Source organism: Hyaena hyaena, unplaced genomic scaffold, assembly GCF_003009895.1.
Source record: "Hyaena hyaena isolate Hyena2069 unplaced genomic scaffold, ASM300989v1 scaffold_853, whole genome shotgun sequence".
Taxonomy (NCBI): Eukaryota; Metazoa; Chordata; class Mammalia; order Carnivora; family Hyaenidae; genus Hyaena; species Hyaena hyaena.
The window spans coordinates 665,925-680,152 of NW_024081486.1; positions in this window are offsets into that span (position 1 = coordinate 665,925).

Sequence of the window (14,228 nt, forward strand, 5' to 3'; positions counted from 1 at the left end):
ATTTCTCCGAGAGAAACGGCCACAAGAGGTGATGGGGTATGTCTTAGGAATCATTGTACTGATTGTTAGAGATGAATTTACATTGCAGGGCATAACGGTGGGTTATAGAATTCTTCCATTTCTGTATATCACATTCTGCAGGGAATCCATCTTATTTCCCCCAATTCAGTAAACTCCTGAGTATTCTTTCTGCCCAGAGACAGCTCGGCCCGTCAGCCTCTGCTGTCTGCCTGTCTGCGGACCCTAGCCAGGGACTCAGCCCCAGCCAGCCCTGAGGGAGAATGGGTGTTAAGAAGTCCCATCCTTACCTTTTGATGAGGTCTGAACCCATTCTTGTTAACAGGTTTATATCCATTACGCCTGAGCTGAACACCTCCTCCCCCCGCCCCCCAGGCCATATGGCTGGCTGTTGTGTCATTTTTCTCCACCTAGCCCACCGGTTCTCCATCCTCCCATAACCACCTATGAGGCTATATTCTCCCGTAGCCGTTCTTTCCCTGGAACCTGGAGCTCGCGCTTATAATCTCAGCTGCTCATCACTTCTCAGCCTTTTGGCCAAGATCAGGTGTGATCTTAGCCGCTCAGTTTCCATTTCTGCAGTGCTGATCGGTGCTGCCAGCTGCCTTGGCCTATGGACACTGGCCCCTCTGAGAGTCCTAGTTCCCCATGAGCCTTTGCGTTATGTATGGTGGACTGTTGTTCACCTTGCTCAGAGACCAGACCTTTGCCTCTTCACAGCTTGCTTCTCCACTAGCTCACTGGAGACGTCTTGTGTGGCTCCTGTGTGAACTCGCACTGCTCTTACATCATTGTGCATAGATGGACACTTGACCATCTCTGTGATATGATGGAGGCATTTTAGTGTCATGGAAAGAACAGGAAAAGAGTGATTTTTTTAAGTTTATTTATTTTGAGAGAGAGAGTGAGCGAGCGAGCGAGCATGAGCAGGGGAAGGGGGAGAGAGAGAATCCCAAGCAGGCTCTGCACTGTTGGCACAGAGTCCAATGCAGGGCTCAAACCATGAGATCACGACCTGAGCTGAAACCAAGAGTCAGACACTTAACTGACTGGGCCACTGAGGTGCCCCAATAGTGATTATTTAAAAAATATTTATTTTTAAGAGAGAGAGCATGCATGAGTGGGAGGAGGGGTAGAGAGAGAGGATCCCAAGCAGACTCCACCACAGCGTGGATCCCGACTCAGGACTCCATCTCATGAACGGTGAGCTCATGACCTGAGCTGAAATCAAGAGTCAGATGCTTAACCAAATGAGCCACCCAGGCGCCCCAAGAGTGATTTTTCTAATTATACTTAGCAACTGTCTTTAAAGGCCTTTCATGTGAATGGGAACAGCTTCTCTTACATATCATTTACTGACAGTTCTCACAACTTTGGGTGTGTGCGTGAATTCACGGTGGACTGTTGGGGCAGCAGACATGGGTTCAGGTTGCAGCTCTGTTAATTGTGTAGGACCTTGGGAAATGGCATCACTCTACTGGATCCTAGTTCCCTCATCCATAAAAATGGTGGTGATAGTGGATATATCTCATGACATTGGTGAGAGTAATGAAAGATTGGATATAAAAATATCTTGTGAACCCCTCTTTATCCTGTGGAAGTGAAACTTTTGAATGAATAGAACTTCATAAACACTTCCTCACGTGTGAAGAAATGCATCAGGGTGTCAGCACATCTAGTGACCAAGAAGTCTGACCACCGACTGGTGCTTATAAGACAAGCAGTGGAGTTTCATAGCTTAAGGTGTAGGTCTGTGACCTGGGACACAGACAGTCCAAGATTATGGATTTGATTGTAGGCACAGGTAGAGGACGCAGCATGTGGTAGTGAAAAGAGTGTGGGCTTTAGAGTTAGACCACCTGGGATCAAATCTCAGTTTAGCTGTTTAATGACCAGGTGAACTTGGGCAATTTAGGCAATCTCTTTGAATCTCAGTTTCACCACAATAACGCTACCACCACGCTATTGATTTTTTCAAATTCCCATCTGACAGTCTTTGTTTATTGACTGGAACATTTAGCCCACTTATAGTTGATGTGTTTATGAATATATTTGGGATTAAAATTTTCATTTTATTGTGTAGGGTTCTTGAGTCCTTTTCTTCTTTGTCTTTCAGTTAAGTGTTTTTAACCTTTCTGTTATTTTTCCTTGACCAGTCAGAAAGTGATGCACTCTTTCTATTCGTTTAGCTGTTACCCTATAAATTATGACATAAATAAATAACTTACCAAAGTCTAAAGTGAGTCAAAGCCATTATCCTACTTCCTTCTCCACCTTAAGCTTAAATGTTTTATTGCCTGGTATTTAAAGTCTATTATGTTTCACTTCTCTTTTTAATTCCAACATTCCCTGTTATTGTTGCTTTTATAGTCAGTATTCATTTATATTTGCCCACGTTAAAAAAAATTTATCTATTTTGAGAGAGACGGTGCAAGCCAGGAAGGGGCAGAGAGAGGGCAAGACAGAATTCCAAGCAGGCTCCACACCATTGGTGCAGAGCCCGATGTGGGGCTCGAACTCACAAACTTGTGAGATTATGACCTGAGCTGAAATCAAGAGTCTGTTGCTCAACCGACTGAGCCACCCAGGCAGCCCTGCCCACATTTTTAGTACTTTCCTTATTCTTCATTTTTTGTTTCATGCCTCAGATACTCCATCTGGTGTATTTTCTTTTGGCTTTAAATGTGTCTTTTATACTTTTAGAAAAAATATAGGCTAATAATGCAGCTCAGCTTATATTATTGTTATGATTACATCGCCTGTAATTGTCTCTATTTTGCATGAATTCTTGAAAAGTATTTTTGTGGGGTATAGAGTTCGAGGCTAACAGTTATTTTTGTTCAGCGCATCGAAATAGTATATGGTCTTCTGGTGCCTGTTGTTGGTATTGAGAGGTGAGCTGTTTATTGGTTATTTCTTTGAAGTTAATCTATATTTTCTTGGCTACTTTTTCTTTTTTTCTTTTTCTTTTTTTTTAAGTAGGCTCTATGCCCAACGTGTGACTTCAGCTCACGACCCCAAGATCAAGAATTGCATGTTCTACCAACTGAGCCAACCAGGCACCCCTCTGGGCTACTTTTAAGGTTGATTGATTCTCTCTTTCACACACACACAACCGCTTCTGTCCCCCCCAGTGCAACTCTGTCACTGGTCATTTTCATTATGACGAACTTAGGCATGGATTTCGTTTCCCTTATCCTGCTTGGAATTCACTAGACCTTTTGAATCATAGAATTTATGTCATTATTCTCCCCGTGGTGACTATATAATTTATTCTCCCAAGCAGGACTCTGCTGAGAGTGGAAGGAGGTGACCTTAAGAATTAAGCTGGGACTGGGGCGCCTGGGTGGCTTAGTCGGTTGAGCGTCCAACTTTCGCTTAGGTCATGATCTCGCGGTTCGTGGGTTTGAGCCCCGCGTCGGGCTCTGTGCTGACTGCCAGCTCAGAGCCTGGGGCTTGTTTCAGTCTGTGACTCCCTCTCTCTCTGACCCTCCCCTGCTCACGCTGTCTCTCTCTCTCTCCTAGAAATAAATTAAAAAAAAAAAAAAGAATTAAGCTGGGGCTAACAAGCCTAGGTTAGGATTGTCACAAGGAAAGAGGTATATATGGTCACCATACCTCTGTCCCTCTAGTCACCGTATGCTTACCGTTGATGGTATATCTTTTCCTTGTCATTTACTTTTGACCTTTCAGCATGTTCATAGTCTGTCTCCTGCTGGCAGCATATGGTTCAGTTTTGCTTTTTTATCCACTCTGACAATCTGTTCCTTTTAATTGAAGTACTTTATGCTAATACTGTTTAATGTAATTCTTGATGTGGTTGGATTTAAGTTTACCATTTTATTATTTTTTGCTTGTCTCTTCTGGGTTTTTGTTGTTCCTGTCCTATTTTTTCCCTCGTTTTGATTATTTGAATATATTTTTGTATTCTATTTAATCTACTGGCTTTTAAAAATAAAATTTACTTATTTTGAGAGAGAGAGAGAGCACACGCACATGTACATGCATGAGCAAGGGAGGGGCAGAGAGAAAGGGAGAGAGAGAATCCCAAGCGAACTACTCACAGTGCAGAGCCAGACACAGGGCTTGAACCCACGAACTGTGAGATCATGACCTGAGCTGAAATCAAGAGTTGGGTGCTTAGCTGACTGAGCCACCCAGGCACCCCAATCCATTGGCTTTTTGGCTGTGATAGTTTGTATTTGTTTTAGTGGTTGCACCAGGAATTAGAATATACATTTCTCAACTTTACTAGTCTTTTTAAAATTAATATTGTACCATTTCATGTAAAATGTAGAATGTTTTTAACCATATAGCTTCCCTTTAATTCCCATTCTTATCCTTATAATTGTCCTATGTATTAAATCTACTTACATTGAAAATCAGACAAGAAAATGTGACTCTTTTTCTTCATATAGGCATATGTACCTTAAAGAATTTGAGAAGTACACCATTTCTTTCTTTTCTAAAAATGTTTATTTTTTGAGAGAGAGAGAGAGAGAGACAGAGAGCACCAGCAGAGGAGGGGCAGAGAGAGAGAGAGAGAGAGAGAATCTGAAGCAGGCTCCAGGCTCTGAGCTGTCAGCACAGAGCCTGACATTGGGCTCAAACCCATGAACTTTGAGATTGTGGCCTGAGCCAAAGTTGGAGCCACCCAGGCACCCGGAGAAATTCACCGTTTCTGATGCTTTTCATTTGTTCTTCAGGATTCAAGCTTCTCTCTAGTACTGTTCCTCTTCAGTCTAAAAAACACCGCAATGTATTTTCCTAGTTTTCCTTTTGCTGAAAATGTACTTCTGTCACCTTTATTCCTGAGGCATATTTTCACTGGCTATAGAATTCTGGGTCACTTTTTCAATTTTCTGATGAATAAATCCATCCCACATTACTGTGTCATCAGATAAATGCAAGTGAAAGTCACTGTGTAGGACCTGTAGCTTCTTTAAAAAAAATTTTTTTTAGTGTATTTATTTTTTGAGATCGTGTGAGCAGGGGAGGGTCAGAGACAGAGAGAGACAGAGAATCCCAAGATTGAACTCACAAACCAGAAGATCATGACCTGAGCCGAAATCAAGAGTCAGATGTTTAACTGACTGAGCCAGCCAATGTCCCTCTTTTTTTTTTTTTTTTTAATATTTATTTATTATTTTTGACAAGAGCAGGGGAGGGGCAGAGAGAGACAGGGACAGAGGATCTGAAGTGGGCTCTGTGCTGACAGCAGAGAGCCCGACATGGGGCTCGAACTCACAAACTGTGCGATCCGACCAGAACTGACGTCAGATGCTTAGCTGACTGGACCACCCAGGCGCCCCAGGACCTGTGGCTTCTGATATGGTGGTGTAACCCCTGAATAGGCCAGTCTCCCACTGGTAACTTCCTCTGACAAAATACACAATGACCACCTGAGGATTCTGATGAGAAAATGTAGACAGACAAACTGTGGAGCAGAGCTGAAACTTGCAGAACCAGTGGGGGTGCGGGTGAGTTTTGTGCTTTTGGTGACCTTGCGTCAAGGGCAGGCATCAGTTGTTCAGTGAGACCGGGCAGCAAAGGCATCTTCAACTCAGATAGAAATAGTGCTTTCTGGGTAGGAGGACCAGGGAAAGAGACCCAGAGTGAGGGACGCTTCCCAGTGGGGAGAGCGTTGGAGAAAGGGATCTTCTAATCATGTGTATAAATACCATGACAGTCGCAGGCCGACCCTTGAGCCATATATGTACAGAATAGACTCAAAGAAGCTTAAAGACTCAATCTCATATTTCAACCACAATCACCCATGGATCCTGATTCTTTTATTTGTATTGTATAATTTTCATCCCGTTGAGGTTTTTAAATTTCTCTTTCTGCTATTAATTTCTATTTTAATTCTGTCCTGGTTAGAAAACCTATTCTGAATGATTTCAGTATTTTAAAATATGTTGAGGTTTTCTTCAAGGCTCAGCATATAGTAGATTTTAAGAACTGTTCCAGGTGCCCTTGAAAAAATGTGAATTCTGGCTTTTTTGGATGCAGAGCTCCATAAATGAGTATTACATCAAGTCTGTTAATCGTGCTCTTCAGAACTTTTTTATGTGTACTTTTTTTGGTCTGTCCTCAGCCATGAAGATAGATGGGTTGGTATTCTTTTATGATTGTGGGGTATTCTATTTCTCTTGTTTTCTCAGTTTTTTTCACTTTGTGTAATACTTAGTGAAGTATTACTAGCAGTAATATAGAGAAGTATATACTTAGAAACTATATTGTTATGTGTATACAGTTTTAGGATAGTAGTATCTTCTTGATGATTTTGGCCTGTTTATCATCATAAAGATATTAAAGAACTATAGACTTGTTCATTACTACACAATGTAGCCCTTTATCTCTAATAATGCTTATTGCCTTAATATTTACTTTGCCTGCTATTAGTATAGTTATGCCACCCTTCTTTTGGTCACTGTTTGAATGATTTTTTTAAAAATCCTTCTCCTTTAGACCTTTCTGTGTCCTTATATTTTTTAGAAAGTAGTTTTCCCCCCACCCCGTTAGAAAGTGGTTTTTGTAAGCATGTTATATAGTTAGTTTCAAAAAAAAAAACTGTAACAGCTTTACTGAGACATAATTTACATACTATAATCTTCATGATTATAAGTGCACAATTCAATGGTGTTTAGCATATCCAGAGTTGTCAAACTATCACCACTAATTTTAGAATGTTTTCATCACCCCCAAAAGAAACTCTGCATCCATTAGTCTCTTGCAATTCTCTCTTCACCTCAAGACCCTAGAAAATATTAATTGTCTTTCTGTCTCTATAGATTCACCTAATGAGAATATTTCAATAAACGGAATCATATAAAATGTGGTCTTTTGTGTTTGGCTTCTTTCAGTTAGCATAAGACATAAGATTTATCCATATTATACCATTTATTGATTTATTATTTGTTTATTTTATTTAAAAAATTTTTTTGAGAGAGATAGCTGTAGAATGTGATTAGGGGAGGGGTAGAGAGAGAAGGAGACACAGAATCGGAAGCAGGCTCCAGGCCCTGAGCTGTCAGCACAGAGCCCGATGTGGGGCTCGAACCAAGGAACTGTGAGATTGTGACCCGAGGTGAAGTCTGATGCTTAACCGACTAAGCCACCCAGGCACCCCCCCTTTTTTTTTAATGTTTGTTTTTGAGAGGGAGAGACAGAGAGACAGAGTGTGAACAGAGAAGGGGCAGAGAAAGGGAGACATAGAATCTGAAGCAGGCTCCAGGCACAGAGCCCAGTGTGGAGCTTGAACCCATGAACTGTGAGATCATGATCTGAGCCAAAGTTGGATGTTTAACTAACAGAGCCACCCATGGGTCCTGCATATTGTACCATTTATTAATTTTTCATTTTTGTGGTTGAAAAATATCCCATTGTATGTATATACCACATTTTTAATGTGTTTATTAGTTGATCGACATTTCAGTTTCCACTTTTTGGCTATCATAAATGATGCTGCTATGAACATTCATGTAAAGGTTTTGTGCAGACATATGTTTTCAGTTATTTTGGGTATACACTTAAGGGGTGGGATTGATGGGTTGTATGGTAACTTTATATTGTTATGAAGAACTGTCAAACTGTTGGGGTCCCAGTTCTGGTCCACTGATTTATGTCTATTTTTTATGTCAGTATCACAGTGTCTTCATTGCCATTGCTTTGTAGTAAAATTTGAAATCAAGAAGAATGAGTCCTCCATCTTTTTTCTTTTTTTTTATAATTGTGTCTAGATCCCTTGCATTCTCATTGATCAGATTGTCAATTTCTATACAAAAGCCACCTGTGATTTTGGTAGGAATTGCATTGAATTTGTTGATACATTTGGAGAGGATTGCCATCTTGACAATATTAATTATTCCAATCTGTGAACTTGGGATGTCTTTGCATTTATTCAGGTCTTCTTTAATTTCTTTCAGCAAGTTTTGTAGTTTTTAGTGTGCAAGTCTTGTACTCCTTTTGAAAAATTTATCCCTAAACATTTTATTCTTTTTGATACTATTGTAAGTGGAATTGTTCTCTTAATTTCAGAATGTGTTAATATATTGGTAGTATATAGAAGCACAATTGATTTTTGTATATTAATTTTTAGCCTGCAACTTTGCTGAACTCACTTATTAGTTCTAATAGGCTTTGGGGCAGGCGGGGTTCCTTAGGAATAAGATAGTGTCATCTGTGAATGGAGATAGTTTTATTCTTTTCTAACTTGGCATGTTTTATTTAATTTTCCTGCCTAATTACATCTTTGTCTTGTTCCTGATGTTAGGAGGGAAATATATGATGTTAGCTGTAGGTTTTTCATAGATGTCCTTTTTTGGGTTGAGAAAGTTCTCTTCTGTTTCTAATGTGTTGAGTGTTTTTATCAGGAAAGGGTGTCAGATACTTTTTTTTGCATCTATTGAGATGATCATGTAATTTTTGTCCTTTATTACATTAATTTGGTTTATTACACTAATTTTCATGTTTTTATTAAGTTTTTGTTTTAATTCCGGTTAACGTAAGGTATTATATTAGTTTCAGGTGTACAGTATAGTGACTCAACACTTCCATATGTCACATTGTGTAATTTTCATATGTTGCATCACCTAGAATTCTAAGGATAAATCTCTTATGGTCATGGTTTTTAGTCCTTTTTATATGTCACTGAATTTACTTTGCTAGTATTTAATTGAGAATTTTGGCACCTATATTCATAAGACCTATCAGTTTGTGGCCTTGTTTTATTGTGATGCCTTCAGTTTTAGTAGCAGTGTATATAGCTGTGTTTTGGGTTTGGTTTGTCTGTCTTGTCTGGTTTTCTGAGCTTAGTCTTTTACTTACAGCAGTTAGCCCCTTTACATTTATTGTAATTACTGACATAGCTGAGTTTGTATATATCATGTTATTGTTCATTTCCTTCTTTACCCATCCATTTTATGTTATTTTTGTCATCCTTTCTTTCTTTTGGATTAATATAAAAATGTATTGTGCTTTCTTTTTCTTAAAATTTGTTGTACTTTTTTTGCTATTCTTTTAGTGGTTACTTTAAAGCTTATAACATGCATTTATGAATTATTTCATTGGAATACAAATTATTTTGCATAATCTCCATAACCTTAGAGTCTATAAATTCTATTTACTTCTCTGTTATTGTTATCATTTTGTTATTAAGATGATTTTTTGATTTTTAATTTTTTTAATGTTATTGCAAGTGGGGAAGAGGGATAAAGGGAGAGAGAGAATCTTTAGCAGTTTCCACACTTAGTGCAGAGCCTCATGTGGGGTTTAGTCCCACAACCCTGGGATCATGATTGAGCCAAAATCAAGAATCAGACATTCAATCAGATTATTCAACTGTTATTAATATTCTTGTCAATAACAAGATGTTCAATATGAACTCTATAAGGCAGTATTATTATTACTTTGTGAAGTCAATGCTTATTTATATTTGTTCACATATTAGTCCATTCTTTTTTTAAAAAGAAAATTTATATTGAGAGGGGGAGAGAGAGAGAGAATGTGAGCGGGGGGGGGGAGGGGGGAGGCGCAGATAGAGAAGGGGAGAGAGAAACCTGGCAGGCTGATAGCACTGAGACTGTTGTAGGGCTTGATCCCATAAACCGTGAGATCATGACCTGAGTCAAAATCAGGAGTCAGATGCTTAACCAACTGAGTCACCTAGGCACCCCCATATTAGTCCATTCTTGTGTTCTTTATTCCTTCTTGCATTTTCACATTTCTTTCTGGGATCCTTTTCCTCTATCTCAAGAATTCCCCTTACCTAGTGCAGGGCTTGAAATGGTTGTATACACTTTAGATTTGCTTTTAGGCTCATCTAGTCCAGTTGTTACTGAAGCTCTCTCAGGCATTTAAAATATGATGTTTGTAGTGTATCCACATTTAATTATCACAGAAAGAGTATTTATTTGCTGTAATTTATTGTATTCTACCTGGAAGCAGAATTTGTGAGATTATTTTTTTAACGTCTGTACCTTCCTCCCTCCCCCTCCCCCTCCATTCCTTCCTTTTTTCCTTCCTTCCTTCCTTGCTTCCTTCCAACTCAACATGAGGCTTGAAATCATGACCCCAAGATCATGAATCACATGCTCTACTGACTAAGCCAGCCAGGCACCCCTAAATGTCTGTTTCTTAAACTTGATTGTAACCTACATGGAGGTAGGAATGTTGTCTGGCGTGCTTATTTTGGGTTGTCTGACATTTATAAGTTATTTGTGAATAAATTAATGAATACGCAAGATAATGTCTGTAAACTTCTGCTCAGATAGTAGATACTTGATAAAATAAGTGACCCTTCTCTCTCCTAACTCCTTGAGTCCTGTTCACTATATATCATACTAGGGTGAGACCTAAAATTTGCACCTATTATCAGTTATTTTTGCCTGCCTTTGAACAGAGGGCAAAGAGGATGGAATATAATATTTATTAATAGATATTAATAATAGAATATTCTATTTGAATAAAGCAAGTAAAAGCATCAGGGAAGGCTGCAGAGCTGCGATGTTGACGTACAACTGATGGATCTTCTATAGGTTTGGGGCACCTGCATGGCTCAGTCGGTGAAGCATCCGACTTCGGCTCAGGTCATGATCTCCCAGTTTGTGAGTTCAAGTCCCACGTCGGGCTCTGTGCTGACACCTAGCTCAGAGCCTACAGCCTGCTTTGGATTCTTGTCTCCTTTTCTCTCTGCCCCCCTCCCCCATAAATAAACATTAAAAAAAAACTTCTACAGGTTTGCTAGAGCTCAGTAGCTGAGAGCGTGAGGATTTGACCTTTTTCATTTTATGGTGTTGAGATTTGGATTGTACTAGTGGATGATTTGTGAAGTAACCACTCCTATTTCAGCTGCAGGAACCTGTTAAGTTGTACTTAATCTCTTTATGAATTCAAACTGGAGGATGCAGTGATAATCACTTAGCATCCTCTCTGTGTAAAAATCTGCAAATGAGCAAAATAGCCTGGGGAAAATGAGGTGCATCATGTGTCTACACGGATACAAGGAGCAGAGCAGACCCCATTCTCTCTAAGTTAGATAATGAGGCGTTTGACATATAAGAAAATGGTGCTGTGTGAGTAGCTGGCTTTCAGTTTGTATCTCAGGTTCTTGCAAAAGTCGTTGCTGCCTCCCTGCATTCTGGAATCAAGAGCCACGTTGGTAGGACAGAGCCAATTATCAGTCAGCCAGCCACTCTGGTTATCGATTGCTGTGACACAGATTGAGGGTGAAGGATTTATACTTCGTCATTTTTCAAAAAGGATGCTCTAAGAGACATTCATTGTCTTGTCTGAAATTCTTAAATTATTATCATCAAAAGTTGTGACCTTTTTAGAAGAGAAGCATCCTGTTGCCTCCAAAGAGAACACATCATAGCAGATGAAACGTAAAAGGAAGCTTTGAGTGATTCAACACAGTAACATCCTTTTGCTTTTTAAAGCACTTTATTTTGGGGAGGAGCCCAAGAGTTCTACATTTTAATAATTCTATGTGCTCTCCCGTCTTGAGAATCAAGTTAAAGTAACTTCCTCCTAGTTTTCCCAGTAGTTGGGCTTATACATGGAGAGCAATTTTTAATTACAGAGCTCACTCCCATTCATTTTGTTGGGTCTCACAGTAATCCTTTGAGACGGGCAGGGAGAAGGGTAAGTGTAAGGAAACAAGGACTCTGAGGCCCGGCCAGCGTTCTTGCCTTTATCCCAGTCTGCCATCGGAGAAGCTGGGTTTACATGGACTAGCTTAGTTATTATTTGTTCAGTCATTTAAAACTCCCACATTTCAATTTTTAATAGATAGGAAATGAATAACTGAATTTTCAGATTCTTGCTGGATCAAAAGACCTTTTTCCTCTCAAATATTTAATTAGATTTGTGTATGGTAACCTACCACGAACTGTGCTTTCATCTGAGAGGACTTGTCACAGGAAAATATGTCTGGGAAGAAAAATATCAAAAGGTGAAAAAAAAATGCAGGTTGAAACAAAGTGAGTTAAAGAAAAATTCTTGCAACAATAGCTTCCCCACTCAAATGACAGAAAAGGGTGGTGAGAAAGGAGGGCTTTATAGTAGAAAGGACAAACAAGATTATTAATTTATTAGTAAACCACATTTCCTTCCTGTAGCATTGATCATTTTCCTTTTATTGGGCCTAGTCTGTTTTTCTGTTTGATGATGAAAAAATAACCAGACTTGGTACGTAACTATTTATAACAGATTATATCCATTTGATAGAGCAAAATGAAAAGTTTTCAGCCAGGAGTTGGATGAATCTGCTGTTTTGTATGGTTAATTGAATTATCAGTAATACTTCATCATAAGCTTTGCAAGTGATTTTTATAGAGCATTAGGCCTACAAAACTGATTGGTGTAGGGTGTGTGTGTGTGTGTGTGTGTGTGTGTATTTGTAAATAACTGGCTGAGTGAACCTTTTATTCAGTGAATACCTACTTTAATAGCCTTATTTTTACTCTGAATTTACTATTGCCTTGAGATTTAAATTCATTTATTCACATAGTATTTGTTGAGCACTCACTATGTGTTAGGTACTGTTCTAGGCCCTAGAGATAAACCCAAAAATAAGACAGGAAGAACTCTCTGACCATACGAAATATACATTCAAGTGGCAGGGGAGACAGAATCAAACAGTAAATAGAATGTACAGTGTGTTGGTGTTAAGTGCCATGGAATAAAATAAAGGAACATAGAGGGACAGGGAGTGTACCTGTGGTATATGGGAGATGGTACCATTTGGAATTGGGTGGCAAGAGAAGGCCTCACTGATAAGGTGCCATTTGACTGAAGATTTACAGGAGTCGAGGGAGTGATGCATGCGGACACAGGGGAGAAAGAACATTCTAGGCAGAGGGAGAATAGCCTGTGTATGGCCAGTTATGTGAAATGTCAGGTGACTGGAGCTGAGTGAAGGAGGTGGACCATGATGGCAGACAAAATCATAAATCACATGGGGGTCCAGATCACAGAGGGTCTTGTGATCCAGTGCAAGGATTTGAACCCAGATTCTGGAAGAAGTTGGGAGCCAGTGCCACAGTCTACACAGAGAAGGGATATGATCTGACATGTGTTACCTGGATCGCTATGCCTGCTGTGTTGAAAACAGATTTAAAGAAGCATGGGCCAGAAACAGCTCAGTCAGGAAGCCTTTGCAGCAAATCTAGGGCAGAAGTGATGGCGGCCCAACCAGGGCGGTAACCATGGAGGGAGTGAGAGATGATGGGGTTCTAGATGCATTCCAAAGGTATTGCCAGTAGGATGTTCTCACAGATGGACTTATGGATGTGAGAGAATGAGAAGAGTCAGAATGACACTAAGGATTTGGCCTCAACAGTCTGAAGGATGTGATTGTTATGAGCTTGGATGGGGAACACTGAGGAGGGGCAGGTTGCAGAGGAAAGTCTGGGTTTTGGTTTCAGACGTGTTAATTTTGAGGTGCTCAAATTTAACTCAGGTGGAACTCCTGAGGAGGCAGCTGGGTACACACATCCAGGCTTCAGAAAAAATATATACGTACATTTGTGAGTTGTCTGCATAGACGTGGAATTGACAGACATGGGACAGATGAGATCACCAAGGGAGTAAGTGTAGAGAAGGGGAAATGGCCGAAGACTGGACCCTGGGGTCCTATAACATGTAAAGATCAGGGAGATGGGCCAGAGCTAGCAGAGGTGACTAAAACTGAGATGGCAGCAAGGTGATCTTAGAGACCCCACAGTGTGTGCCCGACAGAGTCAATGCAGAACAAAATTTGTTGCCGGCAGTCCTTCACTCTATTCGGCCTTCGGTGGAGGGACTTCGGAGTGGACTGTGTGTAAGGGGAGTCCTCACTTAAAGTCTTGGTGGGGAGAGACGATCCCCTGATAATTTTGTTACAAGATGGTGAAGATATTGGGCAGTGACAGATGTGTCAGAGCAACTAGTGTGATGGAACCACTTTTTGTTCTAGCAAATGCCATGTGTTTTAATTAAGACATTGCTGCATTCCATCGTCACAACAGGTTACTTTAGTACTTTGCCAATCTTTCTTTTTTCTTTTTCTTTTTCTTTTCTTTTCTTTTCTTTTCTTTTTCTTTCCAATTCGGGGATAGGATGGGTAGGATATGGATGTAAAGGTCAGCATGAAGCAAGAGACACTAACTGTTTGAACAGTTGACATCGTTGATTCTGACATTCAACAACAGGTTACACAAAAGAGG